The following is a 17243-nucleotide window of genomic DNA, read 5'->3' as shown; positions in this document are numbered from 1 at the left end:
CAGGTTGATGAAACAACAGGGAGGAATAACATGAGACACGTGATAAAGAAGAGGGAGTCACTCAGAGACAAGTTGTAGAATAATGGTAACACCTGCAGTCAGAATTCTGAAATAATGATATATTTTAGTTTAAATTTTCTATGAAAATTGTGTTTTCACATCATTATTGTGAAAAACCATTCACATTTTAATCATCAACATTTGAGCTGTTTTCAGACCGATTATCTGGAGGTCATTTCTTGTCTGGAAGCAGCTCCGGATTGACCTATACGACGAACTAATCTATTGATATTTAAATAAATGCTTGAGGGGTTCGGTTGATTTTTTCAGGTCAAAAGCCTTAATCATTCTTTTCTTGTCAGTCTTTTGTCTAAAAATTCACAATTTCCCTCAATCTGAACTTTTTCTGTGGATAAACATCTTCTTGGCCAAAGGTGGAAAAAAAGGCAAAACAATATATTTTTTCTTATCTACTAACAAAATGACAGCTGTGGCATCTATTCCCTCAAGGTTGCGAGAATGCAATGACTTTCTGTTGTGTACATTCAGTGACCTGCTTGGCATCCGAGAGTACTGTAATGACTTTTTAGACATCCATTATTTATGTCCATGTGGCGCAGGAGGTAGACACACTGCAGCATCATAATCTGCTCAAAGTCCTGAGACGGAGAGGAGCTGGCAGACGATGGAGAAGCTCCGTCTTCCAACTGCATCACATTAAGACATGATTAAAGAATTAGAGCTGAGGTGATGAAGTGAAATACCAAGAGGCAAAGAAAGATTTACAGTAGCATCCCCTCAAAGGAGAACATCACCAATTGTGAATTCAACTATGGTTCGATATGAACTTTATTTATGTTGTACTTTTCTTAACATAGTTACAAAGTGCACAACAGAGAGAAGAAATGGAAATTAAACAGACAGAAATCAAAACAGAGGGGGATAACATGAAGTTACAATATATGTTCTCATAGTTACAAAGTTTTGAGAAGAGATTTAAAAGTCACTAAGGATGTTACCTGTCAGGTAAACAGTTGTGATCTGTGAAAAGATGATGATTGTATTATTATTAGATCAGATTACCCCTTTAAACTTATGTTCTGGTTAGCTCATGTCATTATGTGATTTCTCTTGTTTCTGTCATTGCACAGCAGTGCAGAGAAAATGTATTTAGATCCTTCCCTCAACTTAAAACACCAAAACAACGTAAAAAGTTTCACTTGCAAATTCGACATTCAGAATCCTATGAGTAAGTAGAGTGATATTAGAGTTTGAGCATTAAAGTAAAAGCATTCATTTTGCCCCAGTATGTAAAATTTTAATTACGTAAGGTCAATTCAATGTTTTATTCTTGTATTTAATGAAGGAAGACCAAGCTACTGTTTTATTAAATAGTTCACAGTCGTAGGGCATTATAGTATGATTGATGGGGTAGGAAAGAAGAAGAATTAAATAAGTTTAGTTAATTAGACGTCTCTTTTTCCTCTGTGACTGTATCTTTGGGCCTTAAACAATTTCTTAAAATTAAATAGTTATTTTGTGAAATCACTGAATACTGGGACATTTGAAAACACTGTAATGATGGGCTCCAACTGCATAAGTGGTTATAAACCCATAATGCTTACTGGGTTAGTGGTTTCATTCAAGATGTTAGATTGTATTTTGCAAAGTTATGTATATTATTCAGTATATATTATATGCTTTACATGTAAAAGAAAGCATAAAAAAGTTCAGCTGTAAATTTAGTCATTTAAAATATTCTATTTTATAATACTTTATAAGGTAATAATGTAAAAAACTTCTTTATTATAACAATAATTAATATGGAAAATAAAAACCAAATTAGTAAGGGCCCACTTTTACTCAGTCTCATCACTTGGCAGAAAGAGTTTGAAGTAAATTTCTCCAAACCAACAAAGCAAAAATAGCAATAGATGCAAAATATTAGGTGAGCTCAAATATTTGCTTATTCAAATTGCTATGTACACAGAAGAAGAAGAAGAAAAAAAAAACATGAGACCTTTTTAAAATTCCGAGGTAATCTGCGAGAGTGGAGAGTTCTGACTTTTCCTGTGTCCTAAGGAGGAATTAAAAGGGCAGCAGAGAGATGGAGGGAGGAGAGGGAGGGAAGGGGTGAGACCTGAGAAAGAAGATGAAGAGAGTAGCGAGCGGAGCGAGGCATTCAGGTGGAGGGCGGAATAATTAGGGAGACAACTGGTCGTCTCGAGGAGGGAAACATCTCTGCTAAGTGGAAGTGAGGGCCTCGGTAATGTCAGGGAGGTCCTGCTGACGCTCTGCTGTTGCTCACCTCAGACGGAGCTTCTGCACTCTTACCTCCCTCTTGATGGCTCTTTCTCTCCACTCTCATTTCCCCCCTCGCTTCCACCTGCTGTCACATCCTCCACTAGCCCTCCCTCTGCTGTCTCCCCTCGCTCCATCTCTTTCATCTCCTGTTTTTTTTTACCCATCCTCATTGACCCAAGGATGAAGAGTATTTGTCAACAGCTCTTACTCTCTAGCGAACCTCTACCCTACAATAGCCCTTCAGGCGAGAATTAATTTTGCCGCTTCTCCATGAGGAAGTGCATTGATTGGGAAAGTTTGTTGTTGTGTCCTCTGTACTTTTTTTATTGCTCCTGCTCCCATGCCACTTTCTTTTCGCTGATGAAGTTTAGCTTGGTTCATTGCCTCCGCTAAGAGCGGACACAATGCTGTCGGGACCGCTCTCTCATTAGGTGACCAAACTTTTACAGCATTTGTGAAGATACCTCAAAATAACAGAGACTGGTGACTGTGTAACCTGTGTTCTCTCTAACTAACAGCAGGGGGCGACTACACCGGTTCCAAAAAGAAGTCGAATTTAAATTCTTCTTCAATACAGCATGATGTTTATTTTGTAAATTACGGACTTAAACAAAGTGCGTTATGCATTGGGGCATGGATACCATGTGATTGACATCTTGTGTTGTCCAATGGGTGCCGGTTGCAGGCGTATGTGAGCTTTCGTTCAGGCTCCACCTCTCGCTCGGTTACTTCTCACTTCCAAAAACCAAGATTGCGTTGGAATACGAAACCCGAGAAAAAATTGCAGTTCACAAACTAAATTGTCAATTTGCCATTTGCCAAATACTCATCTGACCCTCAGCTTTCAGTTGAGACTCAGATCAGCCGTCCACATCAAAGGTTTGTGTTTATTAGTTTTTTTCTGCTGCAAAAGAGAAAATGAGAAGAGGAAGTTGGCAATGACACAAATTGTGGCATAAGTGCTGAGGCTGTACAGTGATTCTCTATGTGGAGTCTCGCAGTGCGACTGTGCAAAACTGGCCTTTATTTTGTTAAGCCCACAGCCTTCTGACTGTCAAACAGGGAGTTAAACATTCCGTCTTGTCACTTTTCCATTTAATCTGGTTAATCCAGTTGTAGCTAGTCGCAGTCAGAGTTTGATTGAATGCACACAAACTAGGATCGTCGTCATCCTGCTGCTGTTCTCTCCACATTCAGACACACAATATTCTGCCTGGACATAAATATATAGACGACACTGGTTTATTTTTTCCGTCCTAGATGTCTGCTTGCAATGTATTCAGCAGAATCCCAGGGGAGGCTGTGGATGAATGCAAAAATAGGATGACAATAACAGTGAGCAACATAAATAGATTGTGAAGATCAATACTGACTCTCAGCTGTGTGGGTGGTGTTTTTATTTTTGGGATCTCTATATTCTTAAAAGGAACGCCTGAGGAGACCCCAGTGTAATATAATTAGTTTCACGTAGTTTAAGGAATGTTTGATATATATATATATATATATATATATATATATATATATATAGTTAATATATTCATAAATGTGCTTTGGCTTAATCATTTACTTCAGGTATTGAAACCCAAGTAAAACAGTGATTTTTTTTCTACATTGTGGTATTTACATGGTCAAATTAAAACAATACAATGGTTTAATTATTGATTATTGAGCTTTTGATGTGATACCTTACGAACAGAGCTATAAGCCAACTGTTTCCTCCTGTTTTCAGCCTTTATACTAAGGTAGGAGCGTTGGCATTTGTTCAATTGGCAAGTGAAGCCAGATGCAGGTACAAAAGAGACATTGCTAAGAAACAGTATCCCACAGTTTCTTGAGCTGGTGGAGCTGTACGGCATCTCACTGAAACATTCACCACAAAAACTTCTCTGAAGTTTGAAGTACAAACCTGGAGATTTTATATGGAAGTCATAGTCTAGCTCTGACGGGGAGTCTCTCTGGGTTCTGGCAGTGACCTGCATGGATGAATAAATGCCTGATAAATCCTGTGGCCTCTGGGCCACAAAGATAACAGCAGCGCCCTGAAAGACGAAAAAAAAAAATGCAAGTCGCTCACAAACTGAGTATGTACGAATTTATTGTCAACCAAAAAACACACCCATGAATATAAACATCTGTATACATATTTTTGCTGTGGTGCATGTAGGAGAAATGTGCTAATTCATGACGCATCAATCATCGTTATACTTATAATAAATACTTAAATAAAGACAGCATTTAAGTGTGTGTGAAAGGACAAAATGAGGGGACATGGTGTATGTATGGTAAATGATGGGGGTTTAGTAAAATAACTGCATGAAAACCAACAATTAGCAGCATTGTGTGTGTGTCCATGTGTCCCTAATTCCTCCCACTATCCAGAAATATGTTTTGTTTTTAAAAATGCTGCCATTTCGCACCGATGTCACTGGGAGCCAGTCTGCACAGTCCCGCCCCTACTCATGCTTGACCAATTATGAATCAGTCTCAGCTGTCAATCATCATGTTTTACCCTTGTAAAAGGATGCTTGTTATCAGATCGCTCAGGATGGATGTTGATACCATGTTTGACCATAGAAGTGTTTTAGCTGAAATTGCTGTATTTCTGTGGTGAATTTTTTCTGTGTGTGTGCGTGTCTGTTTTCCTGAAGTGAGAAGCTTGAGGGGAGTGTGTCGCCAACGATCAAACGCTGCAGTTTAATTTTGGTGTCAAGGATTATGGAGATTTTAACAGATCCTATTCAAAGGCTTACACACTCTTTGTGGATGATGTGTTACCCAATTTGACTTTGATATAAATCCTTCAAAGAGAAAAAGGAAAGACACTTACAACATTTTTCATTTGAACTATATAACACGAGTAGCTGCTGTGTGAGAAAGTGTCAACCCATTTTGAGCTGTCAGTACAGTATGCATTGTGATTTACAGAGTGAGAACTGTGTAGCCTGTTTACTCCAGCCCCAGGTAGGAAACCATTGTTACCAATGTTCAGCAAGACTTCCATTGTCCTGCAGTAAATATGCTAATGCAGATAAAATACCTCGTTAGTTGATGAATAATCTTGACGGAGAAATTGTTTGCTGCTGGCAGTTTGAAGGTTCCTGGCGAAAACTGAAGAAAAGGGGCTAAAATCTGGATATACAGAGGACTCATTAAAAAGCTAGTAATTACAGGAGATAGAGTGCAATCATTTGGGTTCACTGCACACAAGATAGTCTTTGATCCTTGAACAAGACCAACTATTCTACACAATTAGGTGGCTGTCTTACACGGTTAAGTCTGGGGAAGGATGTGGCATTGGCAATTGCACTTCTGAAGGAAACAGCTACGTTTTCACAACCTGGTCCTGATGCTCTTGACCTCTGCTTGCACCTGCATCTTTTCTTCTTGAATGGATGTATCTAATGTGGAAGTGTTCATTTGCTTGGAAGAAGTAAATGAAGTCATTAAAAACACAACCTTGGTTTGTTCAGGCTTAAGTTAAATGAACACCATATGCAACATACCGCCATTCGAACTTCAACTTTTGTAGCGCTGCCTGATAAAATGGCTCATTAAATTTCCATGCTATAGATGCAAAGTTGATTAATATCATATAAAAACATATATATATATATATATGTATATATATATAAAACCTATACTTTAACAAATATGCAGATTTTTATAATGTGATCAGGACAATCCTAAAAAACCAGAAATCACTCTGATAGTGCCCCTTCAGCAGTGCAACCCTGACTTCCTCTTGCACTATGAAGGGTTAAAATCCTGAAGCAGAAGCTATTTTAAGATTCTGAATATTGATGAGTCAGATCGCTTGTTGGTTGGTGAGAATCAATCCAGTTGAAGAATAGAAGTGTTGGAGCTGCTCGGGCTGTGGCCAAGTTGTTGTGCTGCTCCACAGGCAGACGTGAGGAGCCTCCCCAAACACCTATCTGCCTGCATCTGTATTCCCCGCCTGGCGCCCAGCAGATGCTGATGGACTCTCAGAGTTGGAGAGATTTACATAATGGTGGATCCAAACAGGTGCATGTGAAATAAAACATGGCAGGGCAACAGCTTGTTGTAGACGTCATGCTTAAAGGGACAACTATCAAGGAAATGAACTGCCGGCCTCTGCTCCTAACATCAAATTACAGCATCAAGCGTCTGTCCAACATTGTTTTAAGCTTGAAATCACAGCAGGCGCCATCACTTTGAATACTGCCTGATTATGTGTGCATTACTGAAGTATTGTACATGCTACAAGCTGAATCTTAAACCCATATGTTTCCCATGACAAAGCTAATTTATGTCTCTCTAGATGGTGAAGTTGTTTGTGTCCTTTTCTATACAGACCAGCCAGGATTTGTCCTAATGTGACATCTTTGTGTGTCTCAAAGAAAGTCGCTGTTTCATTAGACTCTCAGAAGGAGTCCTGGTCCCATACAGCTGGGCCAGCAAAGGCTGTGCGGTGCAAACACCAGCATACAAAGTAAGGGCCCATGTTTACACTCTCCTCCCCCATTTGTAACCACTAATATACTCACCATTTATTAGCTGGAAACTTAATGACTGCGACGCAAAGGGCAAGTGGACTTTGGCAATTTCTCCCCAGAATTGAAATATTCCAAGTGTCATGGAATTAACACAGTCTGATTCATTTTGTGGCTTCAAGCAACTATTAATTATAGAATGTGTCGTTTCTGTTTGCTTCCATTGGTTTCTGTTTCATATGTATTGGTTTTATCAGTGAAACGAATATCAGCGAACAACTCAAATGAAACAAATGACAAAGATATGCTTCTTTTACCACAGAAGTAATTGTATATCATCTGGACCTCCACTGTGTGAAATGCTGGGTGTACGGCCTATATTTTACTTGTGATCTATTTTTACTGACTTATGTAACACCTTGAAAACTCATTTATCTAATTGCATAAATCAGATTTGTCACCTGAATACATTTTTAAAAACATGCACAATGTGTTGTGGACATTTTCTGACAGCTGGAAGCACCAAATCAAAATAATTCCACACTGACCACTTTGCTGAGATAATGACGGCTCATATCTCTGTATTTCATTCATAAGGACGACTTCTTATGTTTCCACTGACTTGTACCATGAATTTGCATGTGTTTATGTGAGGAAATTGAGCGGAATGAGATGCGTGCATTAGTATGCATGAGCCTCATTAAATATGCACTCATCAACTCTACTTTTTATTTGGATTCCCTTTGCCGTGGTACAAATCACTGGTAATCAACTGTGGTGACATTTTCCAGCAATTATAAGCAAGCTGTCCCTGTTTCAGCGGGAAGCCGGAGACGGATCTGTCCATTTGCCCCCGAGTGCCACAACGACAACACAGAACTCCCACGAGACATGAGGAGACGTCGTATGAGAAAAGAAAGGACACATAATGTTGACAGTGTGGAATAGTGCATTATTTTCAGTGCTAATTTCATGTGAAATTTGCTTCAAATAACTATGATATCATTTATCTAATTTTAGCAGGTGGATGTAAAATGCAATTTTCTTGGGAAATTTTGGAAAAAAGCTGCAAAAATCCATATAAAAAGTATTTGCACTGGTCGATATGAAAAAATATTCACTTTTTACGACATTAAAATAGTTTTGGTATTTTCATTTATTTACTGTACAACTTTTAGACTTCTGTAACTGCTGCCCACATTTCTTTGCATTCATCAGGCACAAACATCAACTTGTACTCAGTATCACTGAAAGTTGAAAAGCTTTGACTTTGTAGTCCCACTCACTGAAGTGAAACACAACTGAACGGTGGATATTACCCATCATCCCCTGCTTCCTGAAGCAGAGAAGCAGCCGCTGTAACAAACACACCAAACTCTTGTTAGAATTCTTGACATTTTAAAAGTGTTCACACTGAATATTGGAGATAAGTCTTTTTAACTGATCTACATTTCCACATTACTCTTTTTTTGATGATGCACAATCATAAACTCATTTACTTTGCTGTATTCATGTATGTTATTGTGCATTCCAGTATTTCTATTTTCTTTCTCCCATTGAAAACAGCCTCCTTGGAGAGACACGCTGAAACTGACTTCAATCGACAGACAGACTTAAGCTCTCAGTGTGTGGTCCTGCCACTGTGCTCCCGTTCCCCTAATGAAAGAGCACCTCAGTGCTAAAGAGGAGACGAAAAACAAATAGCAGCCTCCCCAGATGCTTCTCAGCACATTAGAAGCTATTCTCCTTTGTGATGAGAGTACAATATAATTGGCTTCAATGTTGTATGCATTATTTCCGCTGTGGTTTGGGACACATTTAGAGGAAAGCGGAACGCCACCATGTCTTTTCTACACGGATTATATATTATACTATCTCATAGCACAGAATGGTGTTATATACACACAGGCTCAGGTTCGTTAGGTTTGTTGGCCATGAGCTTAGATTTCTGGCAGTTTAAATTCACCTCAATGCCAGTGCTGTGGTTTGGAACAAAATCTCACTGTTAATGCTGAGACATTGAAAGAGAAAGACAGTTCAGAGAGAGTCTGCAGTTGTGGAAGTTTTGGTGAAGTTTTTGGTAAAGTTTTTTGATGTCCCGACAACTTGACTTGCATCCCAGCCTGCAGGTGCAACCTTTACACTTTTGCCACCAGAGAGTTAAAGTGAAATAGGAAATTCCGCTGGAGATGCTACAAAGATTTGGTCTCGGTAAAGATTATTCTTGCAGCCTCTGGTATATGATCACACACATACAGTGATACAGAGCATATAAACAAAAGCTGTGTTCATGTGTTTGCACCAAATGGCAATGAAGGTAAGTAGAGAAGTCAAGGTGTCTTAAACTAAAGTTTCTTTAATCGCTGTTAGATGCCTTCATGGACACACAAATGCAATTTCACTTCCTGAGATTGAAAATGAAATTTATATTTTCTTCCAGGGAGTCAGAACCTGTTAGACAGAGTGTGTGCTAAGTGATTTAACTCAGAGGATAAATCAAAGTCAGATTTTCTTTGTAATATTATTGTTCCACGTGTCGGAGTAAGGGACTGTGATATGTGACCGTAAATATTCATTTAAAAAATCTCTGTTCAGTTAAAGGGACAAATGGCTTGAACTGTAAAATTTTATGCATTGATGATGATTTATTTTATCCCCCCTCTCCACTTTGGAGCTTGGTCGATCATTATGGATGAAGTTAATATGTTCGCAGTGAACGGATAAAAGAAATTTGCAGGTTAGAATCCGAGTAAAGATTATACCACAGTGACAAAAGAAAAATCTGTGTTTGTCAGGACTGTGGTTATTGCTGTGCTGGGGTGAAGGGTTCCCACGGACCCGCACACACAACCACGGTGAACCCACAACAACGTCTCCGCTTGACGACGGGTTTCTCTCCACTGTGTTAATGTCACCGTGATAGTAATCGCACAGTGCAGAGGGAGAAATGTACAAGAACAAGAGAGTGAGAGTTTGAGCAAACATTGTCCCCTTTGTGCAGACAAATCCACAGCAGCATTGATTTGGAATAAATATGCTGCCTTTGTCCATCCTCCGTGCATGTGGTTCTGTAGAAACGTGGCCACACTTGACTCACTGTGTGTAATATGTTTCTGTAAAGGGGAAGCTGACCCACTGGGGATAAGTGCGCAGGTGCTTGTGTGTTTTTGTGTTGATCTGAGACCTTGAGTTTGCCTGAAGCACTTTTAATGGTCTCACTTAATTGATAACTTCTGTATATGAGGTTCTGCTCGCAGGTTATAAAGAACTCAGCCATTATATTGTTACAATGCTACACCAATGTAATGGTTTGAAACAAAAATTGGATGTGGGCAATAAGCTGTGATGTTTTTATTCTACAATGAAGCTGCAAAAATGAGGTTATAGAGATTAATGACCTTGCCAGCTTGGTTAGTTTTCTTTTGAAACTTTAGGCTCTGTGTGTGGGCTTCATTAATCAATACGTGGTTGTTGTGGGAGCTGGGATTGGTTGTGTGTGTTTCTTAGTCATATTATTATTGTTCTGCTAAGCCTTGCTTTCACTTGCAGTAAACTTTAACTCACCAACTTCACTGTTGAGATCGCAGGGTCTACACCAAACACGATTTGTTATCAGTTGTTATCAGTGCATGGAATAATTCATTTTTAATCAGTAACGTTTGGCAGCAAAGACAAATATTTGCAGCCTCTACTTCCTGCAGCCATTTGGCATTTGCTAAGCTGCTACTGGTTTGGTGAATCAACTTGTGCGCGCAGGCAGTTTTTTAATGTCAGGGTCAATTATTTCCAAAATCAAAACTTTATTTTGTAGTGTCACTATTTCTCCATATCTCACCAGCTGCACGAAGTTTTCATATGATCCAGACAAATCACAGTCAATAAAGAGAACTGAGACTTGGAGCTCAGAGACACAGCTTCTAAGATATTGGAGTGGTCTGTGAAGAATGATAAAGTTGCACATACATGCTCAGTACACACTAAGATTATCAAAGTACCCTTGGCTCTGAAACCTACAACTTTTTTAAAGATATTTTCTAATAGCTGTTATTCCCAGATAGATTAAATGATATGAGAATAACTGTCATTCTTTATCTCTCTTATATAAAGGGAAGCACATAGAACGGGGCAGATCAGGATTATTCTAACGACACAAACACCTTCATTAAATGTCAGTTCAAAGTCCAACGTCTCTCATCCTCTTACTGTATCTCTCCGCTCTTCTGCTGAAATCTGCATATTCCCATTATTGGGTCGCCACTCAGTTCAGGGGGACCAATCAAATGACTCCAGTGAGTGATTAATTCCTCCTAATTGGTGGATGACGAGGAGCATTTGGAACCAGCGTCCCGTCGGGATGGCCCCGCCACCTCTGCTCCCCAGTGAATGCCCCCCCCCTTTTGATCTGCACTAATCTAATTAACACCTTAACAGGAACACCTGGGCTCTTCACTGACAGAAATGAGGTTGCCGCCGTGCACGTACACACACACAGACACAAGGTCCCAAACATGCGCGTGCACACTTCCCAGATGGGCCTTTGATAGCTCTGATGATGGCAGGCACAGGATGATGATTGCACTTAACTCAGACACACACAACATGACACTTGTGCACCTCTGCACACGTGCATGCACGAAATGTATGTTCGGCTTTTAGTGCGGGGCTGTGAGGTAATAGGTCCCCAATATACATCTAACTGCTCGCTAAATGACGCGATTAAACTGCGGTCTGATGGTGCACCTGATTAGATTAGCCCCAGCTCGCGCTTTCTGCTCCAGCCTTAAACACAACCTTGACCCCAATTAACCCCACATTCGTCAGAGTGAGCTGAGGGGCACCGGTGCTGCAGCAGCTTATCATCCTGCAACTAATTGGCCTGATGAGGCAGTATAAATATGGTCAACACTGCAACGCAAGCCCCCTCCAATCAATATGTGCTCTGTAAAAGTGGAGAAAAATGGAGAAGAGGTGGTGAGAGAGCAGATGTGTATTTTACTTTGTTTTTATAAAAGTCCCAAACTAAAATTTAGCCCTTTTTCATTCAGCTTGACATATTTTTATTTTTTTATTTTTTATGAAATCTTGTCCCTCGTTGGATCGGACAGGTTATATTCCAGTTGGTGGTTGTTTTGAATGTGTCGAGGCATCGCAGGTAAATTACTTCATGAGCGCCACTGCTCTCTCTGGGTTTTTTGTTCTTCTCAACATAGACACACAAGAGGATTCTTAATTGGAATTATTTGGCAACTGGTGTTTTATCAACTTTAAACCAAACCCCCCACTCTTCCAAAAGAGACAGAAAAACCCACCGTTAGCTCACCTGGTAGAGAGGCTTGAGTCCTCTTGCTGTCGCCGCAGGTTTTATTCCAACTCGACCCTTTGTTGCATGTCTTCATCCCATTCTCTCTCCAAAAACAAATCTTCCAACAAAAGAGAGAAAAGACCAGTAGAGAAAACTAAAAGTGACGTGGATGTGATTTGAAAATGCATTAATGTAATTGTGTGGTTACACTGTGTAAGTGTACATCCATTGTACGTTTGTTGTGTGTTGCTGTAACCTGAGGCAGTTTCATACGGGTCCGGTGCAGGTTGAATACATCTGTAGTGGATATTCGTTTCCTGTATGTGAGGGTACAATAGAAGAAAATAAAAAAGCAACTTATTTAGGCACTTAGCACATCTTCTCATGCAGAAATAACTGACTGTAATAAACAGAGAGAGAGCTCTAAATAATATTCCTGTAGAGCTGCTTTCAGACATGCAGATACTGCAGGGGGGGGCGACAGATGCACAAATGAAAAAGACAAAAATAAATATCTCCTGGTGACAAAGCGGTAGAAGACACACCAACGAAGATGCATCCACTCCATGTTTATGATCATATGATCCATTCATCCATTTTCCGTACCGGCTTTGTCCTTGTCAGGGTGTCGAGGCACTGGAAACCATCCCAGCGTACATTTGGCTCGAGCCAGAAATATATACAGACAAGTTGGCAGCTTATCTCAGGACATTTACTTGGTGTATGTTACAGGGTACTAATGGGATCAAATTGACTGTATTCAGGATTTATCCAGTCGGCCAGTGCGTCCACAGTTTATTGTTTACGCACTGGATGGATACGCAGGCTTTCTTTTCAACGGCTTGGATGTTGGCAGCACACACATGTACTTAGAAAAAATCTATAAGAATTTACAGTGTTTTACTGGAGTAACTGAATCAGCTTGGGTCATAGTCACTGAGGAAGCATCTATGTTACTCTGCTCAACACACACTTCGAGGAATTTTGCGGGTTTCCAGCAGCATGTCTACAAAATAAAAAAAACATAACAACGAGACAGAATGAAGATACATAATCTGACAAAAAAACAAATACTCCCCACTGTCGTCGCAAAAGCTTAGGTTGGAAGTGTGTGCACAGAGGATGGGAAGAGATGAAGTCAGACGATAGCAGAGTAGAAAAGAAAGATATAATATGAAGCACGGTGCCCACTTGACAATCCTTTGAGCATCAGCCGTGGGGGAAAATTCGGACTTGTTTCACTTGAATGCATGATTGAATTGCTCTCTTTTTTTTGGTAGAGTTTCTCTTCAGCTGAATCATTTGAACTCTTCTTTTTTTTCTCTCTCTTTGAGTTAGAATCATGGTCGTCTGACACTTGTACTTATCAAGTCCATACTTTCGTACGAGCGGTTACTGTGTGGATCTGTTGTAGTGGGACCAAACACAGTGTGATCCTGACACAATGGCCCTTTTCATTTCCTTGTTGTTTTGTGTGATGTGACTGTGGCCACATGTGATAAAGATTAACCAGCTGGAGAAAAAAACTAGGCTTGATTTAATGAAATAACAATAACATAAGATTGTATTTATGTCTGCAGACATTTGCTGGGATAAATTGAATTATATATGATTCTTCCAACTACTAGTTCCTCAAATCTTTATTTAGAAAGCACGTAAACTAGTTCAGTCAACAAAAAAGCACATATGTGATATGTCCATCTATCTCAAACATTTACATTTCAGTACTTCTGTGTCACAACAGCTCTCAGTATGCTTGTCAGTAAATGGTTCAGTGAAATTCGAATAAATTATTACTGGAGCTCCAACTTTTAAAAATAGAACATTGGCTTTCAGCATTCTCAGTCAGAATTGTGTTTTTACATCCCCACCACCAACAAGTCATAATACCTGAGGTGTTATTTTCATACTACGAGCACTGAAAAAGAGCAGTATATGTTGTGATTTCAAGCTTCCCACCCACGTGTGCTCAAGGAGGTCATTTTGAAAAGTGAGCTCTCAATGCTTTGGAGGAGAAAGTGAGTAAAAGGCTCATTTTGTGAAGACAGTCAGCGACTGTTTCTGAATTCTCCATAGAGCACGGTAATGGATAACCACAGTGTTTTGAATAATGTGGCAGACGCTCCAAACACAGCGATGTTGAGTTTCAGAGTGCAGCTCAAGAGCGAGTGTGGGAGCGAGACAGGTATCTCCACTTTCTGTGGAGGAGGACAAAACAACAACAGGCTGAGACTGTCGGTCAGGTTCTGCTGCTGAAGACTTGTGTATCTATGGAAAGAGTTCTCTGGCCACAGTGATGTTTTTCTGGCCTGGGTTTTTATTTTAAGTAAGGGAGTGGGCCGAGGGAGCAATGCTGTCTGTTGTAAGGGACCAAGTTTGTGAAGCTCACAGGCCAAGGTGAACTGGAAACATGCTGCAGGACACGTAAAGTCAACTGGACAGAACTGTGGGTTTCTTTTTTTTCACTAGAGGAGAAATATGATCCAAGTCCCTGCTTGTTATCAGCTATTTTTAAACACACAATATGATCCCATATTGCACATTGAGACTGTGTTATTTGTAAAAATAGACGACATAAAGATCATAAATCCAACCACACATCAAATACGTTTTCCTCAAAGATGGATTCCATCATTGCAGGTAGTTAATTTTTCTAGTAAATTGGTTTTAATTATTGATTTGATGATATAAAAATGGGATAAAATGTCATGATGATTGTTTGGTTTCTTCCCAAGATCACTACTTGCGCACTGACTCAGCATTTAATGAGTTTGAAGAGTATTTAAGCCTCATTTTCGGGGTGGTGGGCAGTCTGTCATGACAATAAACCTCAGTCTTACCTCAAATGGCAGCATAAAAAGTCAGTGTAATCACAATGATATAATTAGCAGCAGACGCCAAATCTTACTGTTTGTGTCAGTCAGATTAATCTGAACTGAAAATCAGGAGCTGCAGGAGACGAGGCGCAGGGAGATTTGTGGCTGTTAGTTTTTACAGCACTGCTCGACAAAACTGTGAGAAGCATTTAAGATGATTAACTTGTGTCTTTACGCCTTGGGCTGGCTTCCTGGAAGAATTTTAGAAATTGCACTTCTGTCAAAGTTTTACTCGTTTTGGATCTCGGCCAATTTACATATTTAATCTTCTGCACAGTGATTTTTAATGGAAAACGTATTATTCTCTAGTACCTTTAAGTCACTGTTGAATGAGACCTGGCTGAAAATTGTTGATTCAACTGAATATGTTGAGATGACTCAATGAACGTATCACAAGTTCAGTCAACTGCAAGTTAAAGGGGCTAAAAAATTACTGTAGAACATATGGCGGCCTTGGTAGAGAGGAGCCGCTCCTGATGTAAATATAAAGCATTTAAATATAAAGGGGCAATTCTAAGGTAAAGAAAACATGCCTTTATACAATGTAGTTATTTTTTGTAGTTACAATGTTCTCTGAGAGTCTTTTTTAAATCAGATCTGTGTGTTCAAATAATTTAGTAATTGAAACTTCATGTCTTCCATGTCACATTAATGATTCTATATCTGTCCTGTGCTTTATCCACTGCGAGGCTCATTCTTCTGGTCCATTAGCTGACATCTCATTTGTATGCAGCAAGGTTAGTTTTAGGCGACGGAGGCTGAAGTCAAGATAATAGCATGTGCATTCTACCTTATGAGATGTCAAGTAAACCCTGGGCAGTAAACGATGCAGTCATAAAATCTGCATATTAAACACAGGCAGAGTTTTCCCCATGCATAGTTGTAGAACTTTATAATTTATTGACAGTATTATACTATATTGAACTAAAAGCTAAATGCTGCATGATAGTCAGTAAAGACATAGTCAGTGTGGCCTCCAGTTGTTTGCAAACCTGATGTTTGAAATGCAAATCATAGAAAAATCCATCTCTAAACAGATTACAAGTAAAAAGATGATACAAATCTTGCAACGCCCACATAAAAACGTTAAAACCCTTTAAGAACATAGATGTGTTGATGTGCATAACTAAACCACTTCTCCACATCTGAGGGAATGTTTTTTTATAATGTGAGGACAGGGACCTTTGAGGCAGTTCACAGTTGACCGGCTTGTACACTTGTCCAGGTCTGCACATGTAAGATAATTAATGCCCCATCACCAAAACACAAAAGTGAAAAAAGGCACTACAAAAATACATAAATGCGTTCATTACATTAAACTCTAATTATGTTTACCTCTATGTTTGTGTCTCTTTGTTTATTTCCCTCACTTTCAACATTGCAAGTTTTTCAACTCTTCCACTTATTTCTCAGAGAAGGATTCAAGGATCTTGATGAAAAAAATCAGACGTTCAGGAGACTGATATTTCTGAGTGTGTGCAATTTGTTGCAGATCTAAATAAAAATCTGTATCTAGTGAATTTAAATGTGGTTTTACAGGGGAACTGTTCCCTTTAGCATTGTCCAATAATCTTTTGAATTGAATTGTACATAAGAAAGAGAAGGTTTAAAAAACAGCATATTTAACACTTTTAACAACGTGTCATCCTCTCATTACCACCTCCATATCTCTGCTGCTCTGTCCTCTGGGTGAATGCTAACCAAGCTTAAGAGGCTGATGAAAGAAGCAGATCACTTGCGTAGGTTGCAGTGGCCCAGATAAGGCCTCACGTGTCTGGCGTCCTACTGTAATTAACTATTATCAAAGTGATTAATCGAGTGTCTACAGAGGTGGAGTAGCAGGAGGCTGCGAGCGACCTGTGAGGTGTAGTAGAACTAAAATATTTGAGCAAGACTGGAATCTAATTAGGGGTAAAAAATGCATTCCATTTATATGCATTAATACACGAAATGTAATACACACACACACACACACACACACACACACACACACACAGACACTATTACTCTGAGTACCTGGAGTTACTGTGGCAAAGCTAATTTCAGCCTCCACCAACACACAGACACTCCAACACAGACACGCCTGCTGTGCACCACAGCTCTAAAGGAACTGAAAACACACTTGTGAGCCCAGATCACCACCTTGTAATTTGGTTTTACTCCAGCTGATCTGTGATCTGCATCTTGCTGGGTTTCTCTTAACGCAGCTGGCTGCAGACAGCATGCCGTCGTTTAATGAGACTTGTATTCCACTGTCTTCTGATATTCCGCACTCAAAGGTGCGAGCAG

The 17243-nt window shown here is 39.6% G+C and overlaps 1 protein-coding gene and 1 long non-coding RNA gene across 2 annotated transcripts in view; one reads left to right on the top strand and one right to left on the bottom strand.

Moving 5' to 3' along the window:
* The window catches only part of cdh13 (cadherin 13, H-cadherin (heart)), a 275119-nt gene that overhangs the window by 185182 nt on the left and 72694 nt on the right, over positions 1-17243 (top strand). The window lies entirely within an intron of this gene.
* On the bottom strand, positions 2973-4990 carry LOC138410841 (uncharacterized). Its single transcript, XR_011243457.1, has 3 exons — positions 4814-4990; positions 4211-4343; positions 2973-3604 (listed from the first exon to the last, which is right to left on the bottom strand). It is a non-coding gene; the product is annotated as an uncharacterized lncRNA (long non-coding RNA).

This window comes from Paralichthys olivaceus, chromosome 7 (assembly GCF_024713975.1).
Source record: "Paralichthys olivaceus isolate ysfri-2021 chromosome 7, ASM2471397v2, whole genome shotgun sequence".
Taxonomy (NCBI): Eukaryota; Metazoa; Chordata; class Actinopteri; order Pleuronectiformes; family Paralichthyidae; genus Paralichthys; species Paralichthys olivaceus.
This window is presented reverse-complemented; position numbering and strand designations above follow the sequence as displayed.